Source organism: Cricetulus griseus, chromosome X (genome assembly GCF_003668045.3).
Source record: "Cricetulus griseus strain 17A/GY chromosome X, alternate assembly CriGri-PICRH-1.0, whole genome shotgun sequence".
NCBI classification, from domain to species: Eukaryota; Metazoa; Chordata; class Mammalia; order Rodentia; family Cricetidae; genus Cricetulus; species Cricetulus griseus.
The window spans coordinates 45,172,326-45,187,183 of NC_048604.1; positions in this window are offsets into that span (position 1 = coordinate 45,172,326).

The window sequence follows — 14,858 nt, forward strand, 5'->3', positions numbered from 1 at the left end:
GTGTTTCAAATACAAAATTCTTAAAACCTGCTATGTTACAAGGTAAATTCCTCAAGACAAAATGGCTGGATCAAAGATTCACAGTTTTAAAAAAGAAAAAAAAGTCTATTTCTATTGAACAAAAGTCTTGGCAATTTTCTCACTGTATGAAATGTTACTCAGTTACAAATAAGAACAAAAGATCCATATGTGCTACTTCTTTTATATAATTTATGTATTCTTTTAAGTTTCATTTTGCATTCTAACCACAGTTCTCCCTCCCACCCTTCCTCCCCCCTAGCCTCCCCACAGCCCACCCCCAGTCCACTCCTCCTGACCAGTAAGGGCTCCCATGAGGAGTCAACATAGTCTGACATAATAGGTTGGGGCAGGTCCAGGCCCCTCTCCCATGCATTAAGACTGAGCATGGCATCCCACCATGGGGAGTGGGCTCCAATAAGCTAGCTGACATGTTACTTAATAAAATAAATTTCAATAAATTCTATGCCACTGTTAAACATATCAAATAGAAATTTCAAGCTGTGATTTTTATATAATTGAAATGCATAATTATATATTGTGATAGTAAAAAAAGATTTTAAATTTTTGTCAGAAGTAGCAGGGTATAGTGGTGCATGCCATTAATCCCTCCCAGCTCTTGGGAGACAAAAGCAAAAGAATCTCTGTGAGTTCAAGGCCAACCTAGTCTGAATAATTTGTTCTAGGTCAGCCACTGCTATGTAGTGATACCATCTCACACAAAAGGTCTTTTTTTCTTTCTTAAGTTAATTCTTCTTCATGTGGGATATTAAAGTACAAACCAAGGCTCTGGAGAGGCTTCTTGGTGCTTAAGAGTAGTTGTTCCTTTTGCAGAGTACCTGAATTCTGTTCTTAGCACCCACATGGCACCTAACAGCCATCTGTAACTCTAATGCAGGAGCTCAGCCACCCTCTTCTGGACTCTAAAGATACTACATGCATGCAATGCCTGCACATACATGCAGACACACTATTCTTACATGGGAAATAAAGAGAAACAAATACTTTTTTAAAAAAATATACAGACCTGTATTAAAAATCCCAAATAATATCCAATCACATTCACTGATAAGCAGTTTTCATATTTTGGTGTATCCCAACAGAGGCAATCACACACATGCACATATATGTATAGTTGCATATGCCTTTTATGTAACTAGAACAATACTGGATGCCTATATGGCATTGTGTATTAATACTTGACCTCCACATTATAACATAGAATGAGGCTAAGATCTATCCTTGTTTTGTTAATAAACAATTTGCATGAGACCCTAAATCAATTTTTACTTTGTATGAATCTTCAAGTAATAACAAGTGCTGTGTTTAATGCATTTGGTTCTGTTATTTTTCAATTATATCCCATCAATATATGTCAACCCTTTTTACTTATTTTAGCATGAAAAATAGCAGACTTTCCTATGGGTTTTACATACGTGCTTAATTTGGGCTGGCTTTCCCTCTTACCTGGGCTTCTCCATCACTTCACCGAATCCATCTGTGTTTGAACTCTTCCACTCAAGGTATTTCCCCTTCCACTTCCCTAGCAAATGAGCTCCATAGCCCTTTCCACCTGTCTCCCTTAATGCCTTTGCCCCCTCATGTAATCCCTTTACTCGTTTCATGGCATCTACTCACTCCCACATAAATACACATACACAAAAATTAAATTCAACCAATTCAATACTACATCTTCACAGAGCCTTGTTATCTAAGGTCAGACATTACATCCCTCCCAGCCTGAGACCATTTGTTCTTTTTGCTTGAAAGGATTAATATTAAAGGATAATATTTATTGAGCACTTAGGGCCAGATATTTTACTATATCCCTTAAATGCATTTTCTCATTTAATCTTGAACTATAATTTAATCAGGATTTTTGCCATTATAGATTTGAAAGATTATTAGTGGATATGACAGAAGTTAAGAAATTTGCAAAAGATTATGCAACTAGAAAATAGTATCCAAGGCTGGACTCCCCTAACTAGTTATATTGCATGTGGTTCAGTCTAAGAGGTGATGTCATCATGCAGACAGTGACTCATCCAACATCCTATGCTCTGTTGTGGTTTGTTTCTCTGTTCTACTTCCTCTTTCTAGAGTTTAGTAAAAAAAAAAAAAAGTTATTCTATAGTTCTTGAATTAGAAAATATAGTGACAGGCCAGAGAGAAGGCTCAGTGTTCTTCCAGAGGACCCCAGTTTGGTTCCAAGAACCCATACCAAGCAAGTGACACTTTTGTTAACTCTAGCTCTAGGAGATCTGACACCCTCTCTGGCTTCCAAGGGTACTGCATTCATAAAGCATATACCCTCTTACAGACATGCACAAATACACATAACCTTAAAATAATAATATAATGATTTTCTAAAAGGAGAAAGCAGAGTGATCCAGGAAGAAAGATGTATACAGCGAATAGTGTGATAGTGTTTTCCCTTTTTCCAAATTTCTCGGACAACTTATCCTACAACTTGAAGATGACAACTAAACTAATACATTGTGGTGTAGATTTATGTTTCATTTCTCTTAACTTTTCCATTTCATTTCTGGAAGTTTGGTTCTTTATTATGTCAAAATATTTTTTATTTTTTTCTAGTGGGTAAATTTTAATAAATTACAACTTGGTACTGTAAAATGCTATCATTACAATCTAAGTTAACAAATGTTATAACAGTATAAGTTTATAACAAAGTTGGCCAAAGCCATTGTCTGATTTTGCATGATGTAATCTCATAGAGACAGCATTTTCTACAAACCTAGGACCCAGAGATTACTGTAGAATATTCTGAGGAATATCATGTTATAGGAGGACTTTGATATTGTTGTAGGCTGAGAAATGGATAAAGCATTCTCCATCTATATGATGAATTAACAAATGCCAAGAGATCAAAGAATTCTTAGAAGGACTTATCTGAGGACAAGTATCCTCAAAATCTTTTTATAATGGAAAGTAGCCATGATTGGGAGAGCAAAACTTCATTAAAGCCATACTACATACCTAATTTTCTTATTTTCTTCACACAACTCTACAGGAATGGTATCAATTTTCCTCATTTTACAGTGGTCAAATTCAGGATCAAAGACAGTGAGTCTGTTTTCCAAAACCAATCATTGGTTGAAAGAAGTATGGACTGTCAAGATGGCTCAGCAGGTAAAGGCACCTACTGCCAAGTCTGGTATTCTGAGTTCAATCCCCAAGACCCACATAGCAGAAGGAGAGAACAGACTCCTGAAAGTTTTTCTCTGACCTCCAATTTCATGCATGAAGGAGATAATTATGATAATACATAATTCAATACATGTAATAGTAGCAGCACCAACAACAATAATTAATAACATTAAATCATCTCTCTACTCTATCACTTTTCCTAGAGGATACTGAACATCCCCCCTTTTAGAAGACTACTTTTAGGGCTTGAGTCAGGATCACTTTATCTCACTTCCTAGTTGTAGGCCAAGGGATCCTCATTAATAGCTCTGTGAGGTGATAAGAAAGACAAAAGAAAGGAAATATCACTTTTTGTGATGGGAGACCCATATGTAGGGCCATGTTAGGAGGGTGATCCTGAAGTGATGAGTGGGATCAGGTGACAGCTTAGTCTTTGAAAATCTGGGAAGGTCATCTTGAAAGTAGAAGTGAATACACCCTTTAACCACAAAAACAAATATTTGAGGAAGTGATTAATAGTTTCTTCCTGACCTACAGTTTAATCTACTAAAATCAGATCACCAACATTGTAAATTACAGATCAGGAATGTTACACATGGACTTGTTCTAAGAGAATTTCCTACTGTGTCCTGTGGCCTCATGAGCTTTGAATGTACTTTGTCTAATCTCCCAATAGACTGGCAATTACTCCACCCTAGTGTATTCTTCAAACATTTAGAATTAACAATCACAGACATTTCTCTTAGTAATAAAAACCAACCTTCTGTTAAAATACTTGCACAGGATAGTTTTTATTTGTGGTATATTAGCTTAAATTAGGTAATTGTTAATAATTATTTAGTGTTGCAATTTCAATAACTGTACCCATTATAAGGGTAGAAAAATGATCAAGAATTCTAAAACAAAATAGGCATTTTGTCAAGATTTAGTATCATGGTCAAAATTAATGTAATAACCATAACATATAAAGTCAAGGTAAAAATCTGATTCATTCTGTAAATGCCTGATCATATCATACAATAAAACTATAGAAAAATAAAGAAAAGTAGAATTATTTGCATGTATTTCAGACATGAAGGTGAACATATAGCTTGATAGTCTTCCAATTTAGACCCATTATTGAATAGTGTATGTTCAGTTTCAAATGCTCAGTGAGCCATCAACTCTATGATCATTTTTTATAGTAATACTTTTTTTAAACCACCAAACGGCAGATAAATGATAACATTCAGATTTTATGATGTTTTATTCTGAACAGACCTGGGAAACAATACCCCAAACACTATAACAAATGAATCACATATAAAAGTTTGCAAATTTCATAAGTAGAAAGAAACTAAGGAAGAAAGGAAGAAAGAAAGAAAGAAAGGAAGGAAGGAAGGAAGGAAGGAAGGAAGGAAGAAAGGAAGGAAGGAGTAGATTACTGTATCATTGCTGAAGACTTTCTCTGAGGTGAAGTAATACTGGCCTTCTGGATTTTGTCTGGCTCCTGACTTTTTGCTACTTGATTGGCCTTGGCAAAGATGACTTTTCTTGATCTGTGCAAGTATATGCGTGTGTGTGTGTGTGTGTGTGTGTGTGTGTGTGTGTGTGTGTGTGTAGATGAATATGTGTGTATGTGTGTAGATGTACATGTGTGTGCAAGTGCCTGCACATGCACACACTTGAGTGTGAATGCCAGAGGACAACACTGAGTGTAGTGTCTTAAGTGATGTCCACCTTTTATTTGGGGGGAAGGGGTAGCAAGTAAAAGGCCTTGAAGTCTCCAATTAGGCAAGGTCTTTTACTGGCCTAGGACTCCATAAGTAGGCTAGCCTGTCATCAAGTCCCAGAGATCTACCTATCTCTCTCTCCTCAGCCTCCCCAGTGCTGTGATTTCAAGCATACCCCACCCAGCCTGGCTTTTTTTAAAACATGGGTTTCTGGGGTTTAACAGCAGGTCCTCCTACTGCAAAAGAACACTTTACTGGCCAAGCCATTGTCGTAGCTCAATTGCCTTATTCTTGTTTGCTTGTTTCTTTCTGCCTTTCTATATTTTGAAATGTTTTCAGTTGGTATAGAAAATAATAGATATCATTATGACATTTTCATGTCTGTATATCATAGTTCCTTGCTCAGAATCACACCCCCATCACAGTACCCTCCTTGGTCCTTCCTACACACTCTGTCTAAGCCCTGCCCTTCCCTTTAATCAAGCTAGTTTTACCGTCCCATAGATATCCTGAACTTCATGGTCACCTTTATTATAAGTTTTGACAGCAGATATAGTAGACAAGGATCTACAAATCTTGCTGAATAAGCAGTTAGATACAAATTAATTGAACATGGCTGGGTGTGGTAGCACATACCTTTAAACCCAGTACTCATTCAAAGAGGCAGAGAGAGTTGGATCTCTGTGAGCTCAGGGCTATAGTGTAAGACCTTGTGCCAAACAAACAAAAATTAAACTGAACATACATTTATTGTCATTAATTATTGTTCAGTCATAATAAATTTATATTTATTTTTAAAGCCCTTTCACCTAAGCATGGTGGTTGCTTTCTAGGATTACCTCATTCTTGGGAATGTGGTTTGTACAATTTACATATTGTATTTTCTTTTGTTATTGTTGTTGTTGCTGCTCAATATCTTCTTTGAATAGGATTTGAATAAGAACTTTTTTCTGCTTCAAGTCAAAGACCCTTTCCCAAGCACACAAGAACCTACGGTTTTTATTTTATTTTTTAACATTAACTAGGAATCATTTTCCTTTGTTCTTTTATAAGGCCAGGTATTCATAAAAGAAAGGTCAGTAGTTTGGCTGGAGAAATCATTACTTCTGTATTTACTTATTTTCTATTGCTACAAGAAAACACCATGAGCAAGGTAACTTCTAGAAGGGAGTGTTTATTTTGGGTTAACAGTGCCAGAGAGTCAAGAGTCCATCACAATTAAGGTAGGGACATGTGGCAGAAAGCACTAAGTATGGCATCAGGAACAGCTGAGAGCTCATATTTTGAACCATAAACAGAAAACAAAGAGAGTGAAGGGGTGAGGGAAATAGTAGGAGGCTTTTAAACCTCAAAGCCCACCCCAAGTGACATATGTCTTCTTGCAAAACCACACCCCTTAAGTCCTACTAACTGGGAACCAAGTACCCAAATGCCAGGACTATTGGAAACATCATTTTTTTCATTTTTTATTAGAAACAAGCTTCTTTTACATGTCAATCCCAGTTCCCTCTCCCTCCCCTTCTCCCCTGTCCCCCACCTTCCATCCCAAACCCTTTCTGCTCCCCAGGGAGGTAGAGACCTTCCACAGGGGATCTTCAAAGTCTGTCATATCATTTGGATCAGGGACTAGACCCTCACCTGTGTATCTAGGCTGAGAGAGTATCCCTCCATATGGAGAGGGCTCCCAAAGTCCATTCTTATACTAGGGATAAATACTGATCCACTACCAGAGGCCCCAAAGATTGCCCAGACCTCCAAACTGACATCCTTACTCAGGGGGTCTGGTACAGTCCTATGGTGGTTTCCCAGCTATCAGTCTGGGGTCCATGAGCCCCACCTTGTTCAGGTCATTTGTTTCTGTGGGTCTGGCTCTGACCCCTTTGCTCATCACTCCTCCCTCTCTGTAACTGGATTCCAGAGTTCAGCTCAGTGTTTAGCTGTGGGTGTCTACCTCTATTTCCATCAGCTACTGGATGAAGACTCTAGTATGGTGTATAAGGTAGTCATCAATCTCATTGTCAGGAAAAGGCATTTAAGGTAGGTTCTCAGTCACTGCTTAGATTGTTACTTGGGGTCAAACTTGTATATCTCTGGACATTTCCCTAGTGCCAGAATTCTCTTTAAACCTATAATGGCTCCCTCTATTATGGTATCTTTTTTCTTGCTCTCCTCACTTCTTCCCCTGACTAAAACTTCTTGCTCTCTCATGCCCTCCTTTCCCCTCCTGTTCTCTCCCTTTCTTCTAGATTTCTCTCTCCTCCCCCCATGCTCCAATTAGCTTAGGAGATCTTGTCCCTTTCCCCTTCTCTGGGGGAACATGCATGTCTCTTTTAGGGTCCTCCTTGTTTCCTAGCTTGGATTATAATCTAGTACTCCTTTATTCTATGTCTAAAATCCATATATGAATGAGTACATACCATGTTTTGTCTTTTTGTGACTGGGTTATCTCACTCAGGATGGTTTCTTCTAGTTCCATCCATTTGCCTGCGAATTTCAAGATTCCATTGCTTTTTCCGCTGAGTAGTACTCCATTGTGTAAATGTACCACATTTTCTCCATCCATTCTTCAGTTCAGGGGCATCTAGGTTGCTTCCAGGTTCTGGATATTACAAATAATGCTGCTACAGAAGCTAGTAAACAAGGAGGATCCTTTGAGATACATATTTGGTCCCCTGGAGAAGGGGAAAGGGTCAAGATCCCCTGAGCAAATTGAGAGCACAGGAAGAGGGGGGAGGGAGCTTCGGGAATGAGATCAGAAGAAGAGGAAGTTTACAGAGGTCATGAGGGAGTAGAACAGTTCAGTCAGGGGAAGAATAGAAGAAAGGATATGTGATAGGTAGGGTTTTTGTTGGGAGGGTGGTAGGGGAGGAAGGGAGGGAGAAGGGAACTGGGATTGTCATGTAAAACAATCTTGTTTCTAATTCAAATAAAAAATCTGAAAAAAACACAAATAAAAATAAAAAATAAACAAATAATGCTGCTATTCTGACAGGAGTAAGATGGTATCTCAGAGTTGTTTTAATTTGCATTTCCCTGATGGCTAAGGATGTTGAACACTTTCTTATGTGTCTTTCAGCCATTTTAGATTCCTCCATTGAGAATTCTCTATTTAGTTCTGTATCCCACTTTTTAATTGGATTATTTGGTGTTTTGTGGTGGTTCAACATAGGAAAATCCATCAATGTAATCCACCATATAAACAGACTGAGGAATAAAAACCACATGATCATCTCACAAGATGCTGAAAAAGCCTTTGACAAAATCCAACATCCCTTCATGATAAAGATCTTGGAGAGATCAGGAATAACAGGAATATACCTACACATAATAAAAAGCAATAGACAGTAAACCAAGAGCCAACATCAAACTAAATGGACAGAAACTCAAGGCGATTCCTCTAAAATCAGGAACAAGACAACGCTGTCCACTCTCTCCATACCCCTTCAATATTGTACGTGAAGTTCTGGGTAGAGCAATAAGACAAGAAAAGGAGATCAAGCCGCCGACTCATCACAGACCAGGTGAGTGACCCCCTGCTTTTACCCAACTCCTGTCCTAAGCGCCATTCACCCAGATCCCTCCAGGCTTGTCCCTGCTTGAAACAGACACGCCCAGGCAGGGAGGAGATCCCTGAATCTGGGTACAGGCCACTCTTCCTTCCGTTCCCGGTGACCGATCCACCAGGAGGTGAGTGATCCACCGCTCTTACCCAACTCCCCATCAAAGCCCCATCCATCCCGATCTCCCTGGGCCTGCTCCTGCTTGGGGTAGACATGCACAGTCAGTGAGGAACCCCCAGAGCCTGGAAACACCCCACTCTTACTTCCTGTCCCGCCTCCACACACCCGATCCCTATGGAGGCCTAACTCCTTCAGAGTGAGGAGACTACTAGGAGAGGCAAGAACATCCAGAGCTTCGGACATTGAATTCCTGGCCCACACACACTACTATGTAACAAGAGGATATAGAGAGACCCTACCTGCACTCACTGGAAAAAGATGTGGGAAGAAGACAGAATAAGAACTGACTCAACAACAGAAAGACCAATATGACACCACCAGAATCTAGGGACTACAGTCCAGCAAGATCTGAAAAGCCCAACACAGTGCGTGAAGATGAGATGGACCTCAAAAATTATCTCAGCAAGATGGTAGAGACCTTTAAAGAGGAAACAAGAAAACCCCTTAAAGAAATAGGAGAAAAAGCAGGCAAAAAATTACATGAAATGGAGGAAAAGACAAACCAAAAAATTCAAGAAATAAACAAATCTCTTAATGAATCTAAAGAAACCAAAGAAAAAAACAACCAAACAAGTGAAGGAAGCTCTTGAAACAGTGCAAAGCATGAAAGCTGAATTAGACACAATAAAGAAAACACAGAATGAGGCGATGCTGGAAATGGAAAGACTGGATAAACGATCAGGATCTAAATACGTGAATATAACTAATAGAATCCAAGAGACAGAAGAGAGAATCGAAGCTATTGAAGACTCGCTAGAGGATATACATTCATCAACCAAAGAAAACCTCAAGTCCAACAAATCCCTACACAAAATATCCAGGAAATATGGGACACTGTGAAAAGACCAAATCTAAGAATAATAGGTGTAGAAGAAGGTGAAGAAACACTGCTCAAAGGTACAGAAAACATATTCAACAAAATGATAGAAGAAAACTTCCCCAACCTACAGAAAGATATGCCTATGGAAGTACAAGAAGCTTATAGGACACCAAACAAACTGGACCACAAAAAGAAGTCCCCCCGACACATAATAATCAAAACTCCAAATCTACAGAATAAAGAGAAAATATTAAGAGCTGCAAAGGAAAAAGGCCAAGTAACATATAAAGGCAAACCAATTAGAATCACACCCGACTTCTCAATGGAAACTCTGAAAGCCAGAAGGTCTTGGATAGATACCCTACAAGCACTAAGGGAGCATGGATGTCAACCCAGACTACTGTACCCAGCAAAACTTTCAATCATTATAGATGGAGAAAACAAGATATTCCATGACAAAAACAGATTTAAACAATACATATCCACAAATCCAGCACTACAGAAGGTTCTGGAAGGAAAACTCCAACCCAAGGAACATAACTACATGCACAAAAACACAGGCAATAGGTAATCTAATTTTGCCAAACACAAAAAGAAGCAGGAGGGCAAAATCCACATACAATGACACCACCACCGATAAATCCAAAACAAACAAGAACCAACGAACAATGGACATTAATATCCCTAAATGTCAATGGTCTTAACTTACCCATAAAAAGATATAGGCTAACAGAATGGATACGAAGACAGAATCCATCCTTCTGCTGTTTACAAGAAACACACCTCAACTTCAAAGACAGGAGATACCTCAGAGTAAAAGGATGGGAAAAGATTTTCCAATCAAATGGCTTCAAGAAGCAAGCTGGTGTAGCAATCCTGATATCTGACATATTATACTTTAAACTAAAATCAATCAAAAGAGATGAAGAAGGGCATTTCATACTCATCACAGGAAAAGTCCATCAAGATGAAGTCTCAATCCTGAACATCTATGCTCCAAATACAAAGGCACCCACATTTATTAGAAAGAAACATTACTAAAGCTCAAACCACACATAAAACCACACATACTTATAGTAGGAGACTTCAACACCCCCCTTACACCACAAGACAGGACCACCAGACAGAAACTTAACAAAGAAACAAAGGACCTGAAAGAAGTTATGACCCAACTGGGGTTAACGGATATCTATAGAGCATTCCATCCAAACTCAAAAGAATATACCTTCTTCTCAGTGCCACCTTCTCTAAAATTGACCACATAGTAGGCAACAAAGCAAACCTCCATAGTTACAAAAGAATTGAAATAACCCCCTGTATCTTATCAGACCACCATGCATTAAAGCTAGAATTCAGCAACAATACAAATGGCAGAAAACCTGCAAACTTTTGGAAAATGAATAACACCCAATTGCACCATTCCTGGGTTGAGGAAGAAATAAAAAAACAAATTAAAGACTTCCTAGAATCTAATGAGAATGCAGACACAACATACCCAAACTTATGGGACACTCTGAAAGCAGTGCTAAGAGGGAAGTTCATAGCACTAAGTGCCCACATGAAGAAACTAGAGAAAAGTCACATTAGAGAACTGACAGAACAACTGAAAGCACTAGAGCAAAAAGAAGCAAACTCACCAAGGAGGAGTAGACGCCAGGAAATAATCAACCTGAGAGCTGAAATCAATAAAGTAGAAACTAGGAAAACATTACAAAGAATCAATGAAACAAAGAGTTGGTTCTTTGAGAAGATCAACAAGATAGACAAACCTCTAGCCAAACTAACCAAAAGGCAGAGAGAGAGCACGCTAATTAACAAAATCAGAAACGAAAAGGGGGATATAACAACGGACACTGTGGAAATCCAAAGAATCTTTAGGTTATACTTTTAAAATCTGTACTCCACAAAATTAGAAAATCTAATGGAAATGGACAGTTTCCTGGATAAATACCACTTAGCAAAATTAAATCAAGAACAGATAAACAGTTTAAATCGACCCATAACCCCTAATGAAATAGAAGCAGTCATCAAAAGCCTCCCAACCAAAAAAAGCCCAGGACCAGATGGCTTCACTGCAGAATTCTACCAGAAATTCAAACAAGAGCTGATACCAATACTCCTCAAACTGTTCCGCACAATAGAAGCAGATGGGATATTGCCAAACTCTTTCTACGAGGCTACAATCACTTTGATACCCAAGCCACACAAAGATAAGACTGAGAAAGAGAACTACAGACCGATATCCCTCATGAACATTGATGCTAAAATACTCAATAAAATATTGGCTAATCGAATCCAAGAACATATCAGAAAAATCATCCACCATGATCAAGTAGGCTTCATCCCAGGGATGCAAGGATGGTTCAACATACGAAAAACCATCAATGTAATCCACCATATAAACAAACTGAAAAAGAAAAACCACATGATCATCTCATTAGATGCTGAAAAGCCTTTGACAAAATCCAACATCCCTTCATGATAAAGATCTTGGAGAGAACAGGAATAACAGGAACATATCTAAACATGATAAACTCGATATACACCAAACCAATAGCCAACATCAAACTAAATGGAGAGAAACTCGAAGCGTTTCCTCTAAAATCAGGAACAAGACAAGGATGTCCACTCTCTCCATACCTCTTCAATATTGTACTTGAAGTTCTAGCTAGAGCAATAAGACAAGAACAGGGGATCAAAGGGATACAAATTGGAAAGGACGAAGTCAAACTTTCACTATTTGCTGATGACATGAGAGTCTACATAAGTGACCCGAAAAACTCTACCAGGAAACTCCAACAGCTGATAAACACCTTCAGCAAGGTAGCAGGATAAAAAATTAACTCAAAAAAATCTGTAGCCCTACTGTATACAGATGATAAACTCAATGAGAAAGAAATCATGGAAACATCACCTTTCACAATATCCACAAGCAACATAAAATATCTGGGGGTAACACTAACCAAAAAAGTGAAAGACCTGTACAATAAGAACTTTGAGACTTTAAAGAAAGAAATTAAAGAAGATACCAGAAAAGTGGAAAGATCTCCCGTGCTCTTGGATAGGCAGAATTAACATAGTAAAAATGGCAATCCTACCAAAAGCAATCTACAGATTCAACAAATCCCCATCAAAATCCCAACACAGTTTTTCACAGACATTGAAAGAACAATACTCAACTTTATATGGAAAAATAAAAAACCCAGGATAGCCAAAACAACTCTTTACAATAAAAGATCTTCTGGAGGCATCACCATCCCTGACTTCAAGCTCTACTATAGAGCCATAGTTCTGAAAACAGCTTGGTATTGCCCAAGAATAGACAGATAGACCAATGGAATCAAATTGAATACCCAGATATTAACCCACGCACCTATGAACACCTTATTTTTGACAAAGGTGCTAAATCCACACAATGGTAAAAAGATAGCATCTTCAACAAATGGTGCTGGCACAATTGGATTCGGACATGCAGAAAATTGCAGATTGATCCATACCTGTCACCATGCACGAAACTTAAGTGCAAATGGATCAAAGATCTCTCCATAAATCCAGCCACACTGAATCTTCTAGAAGAGAAAGTGGGAATAACCCTTGAACAAATTGGCACAGGAGAACGATTCCTGAACATCACGCCAGAAGCACAGACACTGAGGTCTGCAATCAATAAATGGGACCTCCTGAAACTGAGAAGCTTCTGTAAGGCAAAGGACACAGTCAGTAAGACAAAACGACCACCCACAGAATGGGAAAAGATCTTCACCAGCCCCACATCTGACAGAGGACTGATTTCCAAAATATACAAGGAGCTCAAGAAGCTAGCCACCAAAACACCATACAATGAAATTAAAAAGTGGGGTGCAGAACTAAACAGATTTTTTCAACAGAGGAATCTGAAATGGCTGAAAGACACTTAAGAAAGTGCTCAAAATCCTTGGCCATCAGAGAAATGCAACTCAAAACAACTCTGAGATACCACCTCACACCTGTCAGAATGGCTAAAATCAAAAATACCAATGACAAACTATGCTGGAGAGGATGCGGAGAAGAAGGAACACTCCTCCATTGCTGGTGGGAGTGTGAACTTGTAAGACCACTTTGGAAATCAGTATGGCGGTTGCTCAGAAAAATGGGAATCAGTCTACCTCAAGATCCAGCCATTCCTCTCTTGGGTATATACCCAAATACTGCATGTCCATACAACAAGGACATATGTTCAACCATGTTCATAGCAGCATTGTTTGTAATAGCCAGAACCTGGAAGCAACCTAGATGCCCCTCAACTGAAGAATGGAAAGAGAAAATGTGGTACATTTATACAATGGAGTACTACTCAGCAGAAAAATGCAATGGAATCTTGAAATTCGCAGGCAAATGGATGGAACTAGAAGAAACCATCCTGAGTGAGGTAACCCAATCACAAAAAGACAAACATGGTATGTACTCACTCATATATGATTTTTAGACATAGAGCAAAGGTTTACCAGCCTATAATCCTCTTCCCCAAAGAAACTAGAAATCATGAATGACTCTAAGGGATAAATGGACCCCAGGAATGGGAAGTGGCATGAACTCCTGAGCTAATTGAAAGCATGAGGGTAGGGGAGTGGGTGCTGCCACAATAAGAGCACAAGAAGAAGAGTAGAGGAGAAGAAATGGAGGAGCAGATATATTGAGTTGGGGGAAGAATAGAGGAGAGAGAGCAGGATGAGAGATACCATATCAGAGGGAGCCACTTTAGGTCCAAGAAGAGATCTGGAACTAGGAAGATCTCCAGAGACCTACAAGGATGACACGATCTGACAATCCAGGTAGTGGAGGAGAGGATGGCCTAGAAGCCCTTCCCCTAGAATGAGATTGATGACTACTCTCTATGCTATCCTAGAGTCCTCATCCAGTGGCTGATCGAAGCAGAGACAGACATCCACAGAAATACACTGAGCTGAAATCTGGAACCTAGTTGAAGAGAGGGAGGAATGAAGAATGAAGGGGTCTGTACCAGGTTGGAGAAACCCACAGAAACAGTTGGCCTGAAAAAGGGAAAGCATATCGACCCCAGACGCTCTTTGGGAGGCCAGTACAAGACTAATCCAGCCCCCTGATCATGGATGCCAATGGGGAGGCCCCTGCACTCCTGGGAGCCTCCGGAGGTGGACTGGCGTTTTGCCCTGGTCTGTGTGGGGGACTTTGAGAGCCCATCCCACATGAAGGGATGCGCTCTGTCTCTGGACACATGGGGAGGGGCCTAGGCCCAGCACAAGAAGATTTGGTGGACTTGGTGGAGCCCCGGTTGGGGGCCCTACCCTGCCTGGGGAGTGGTGGGTGGATGGGGTGGGGGGTAGGTTGGAGGTGGGGGAGAAGGAATGGGGGTGAGGGGAGGGAGAGGGAGAGGGGAATTAC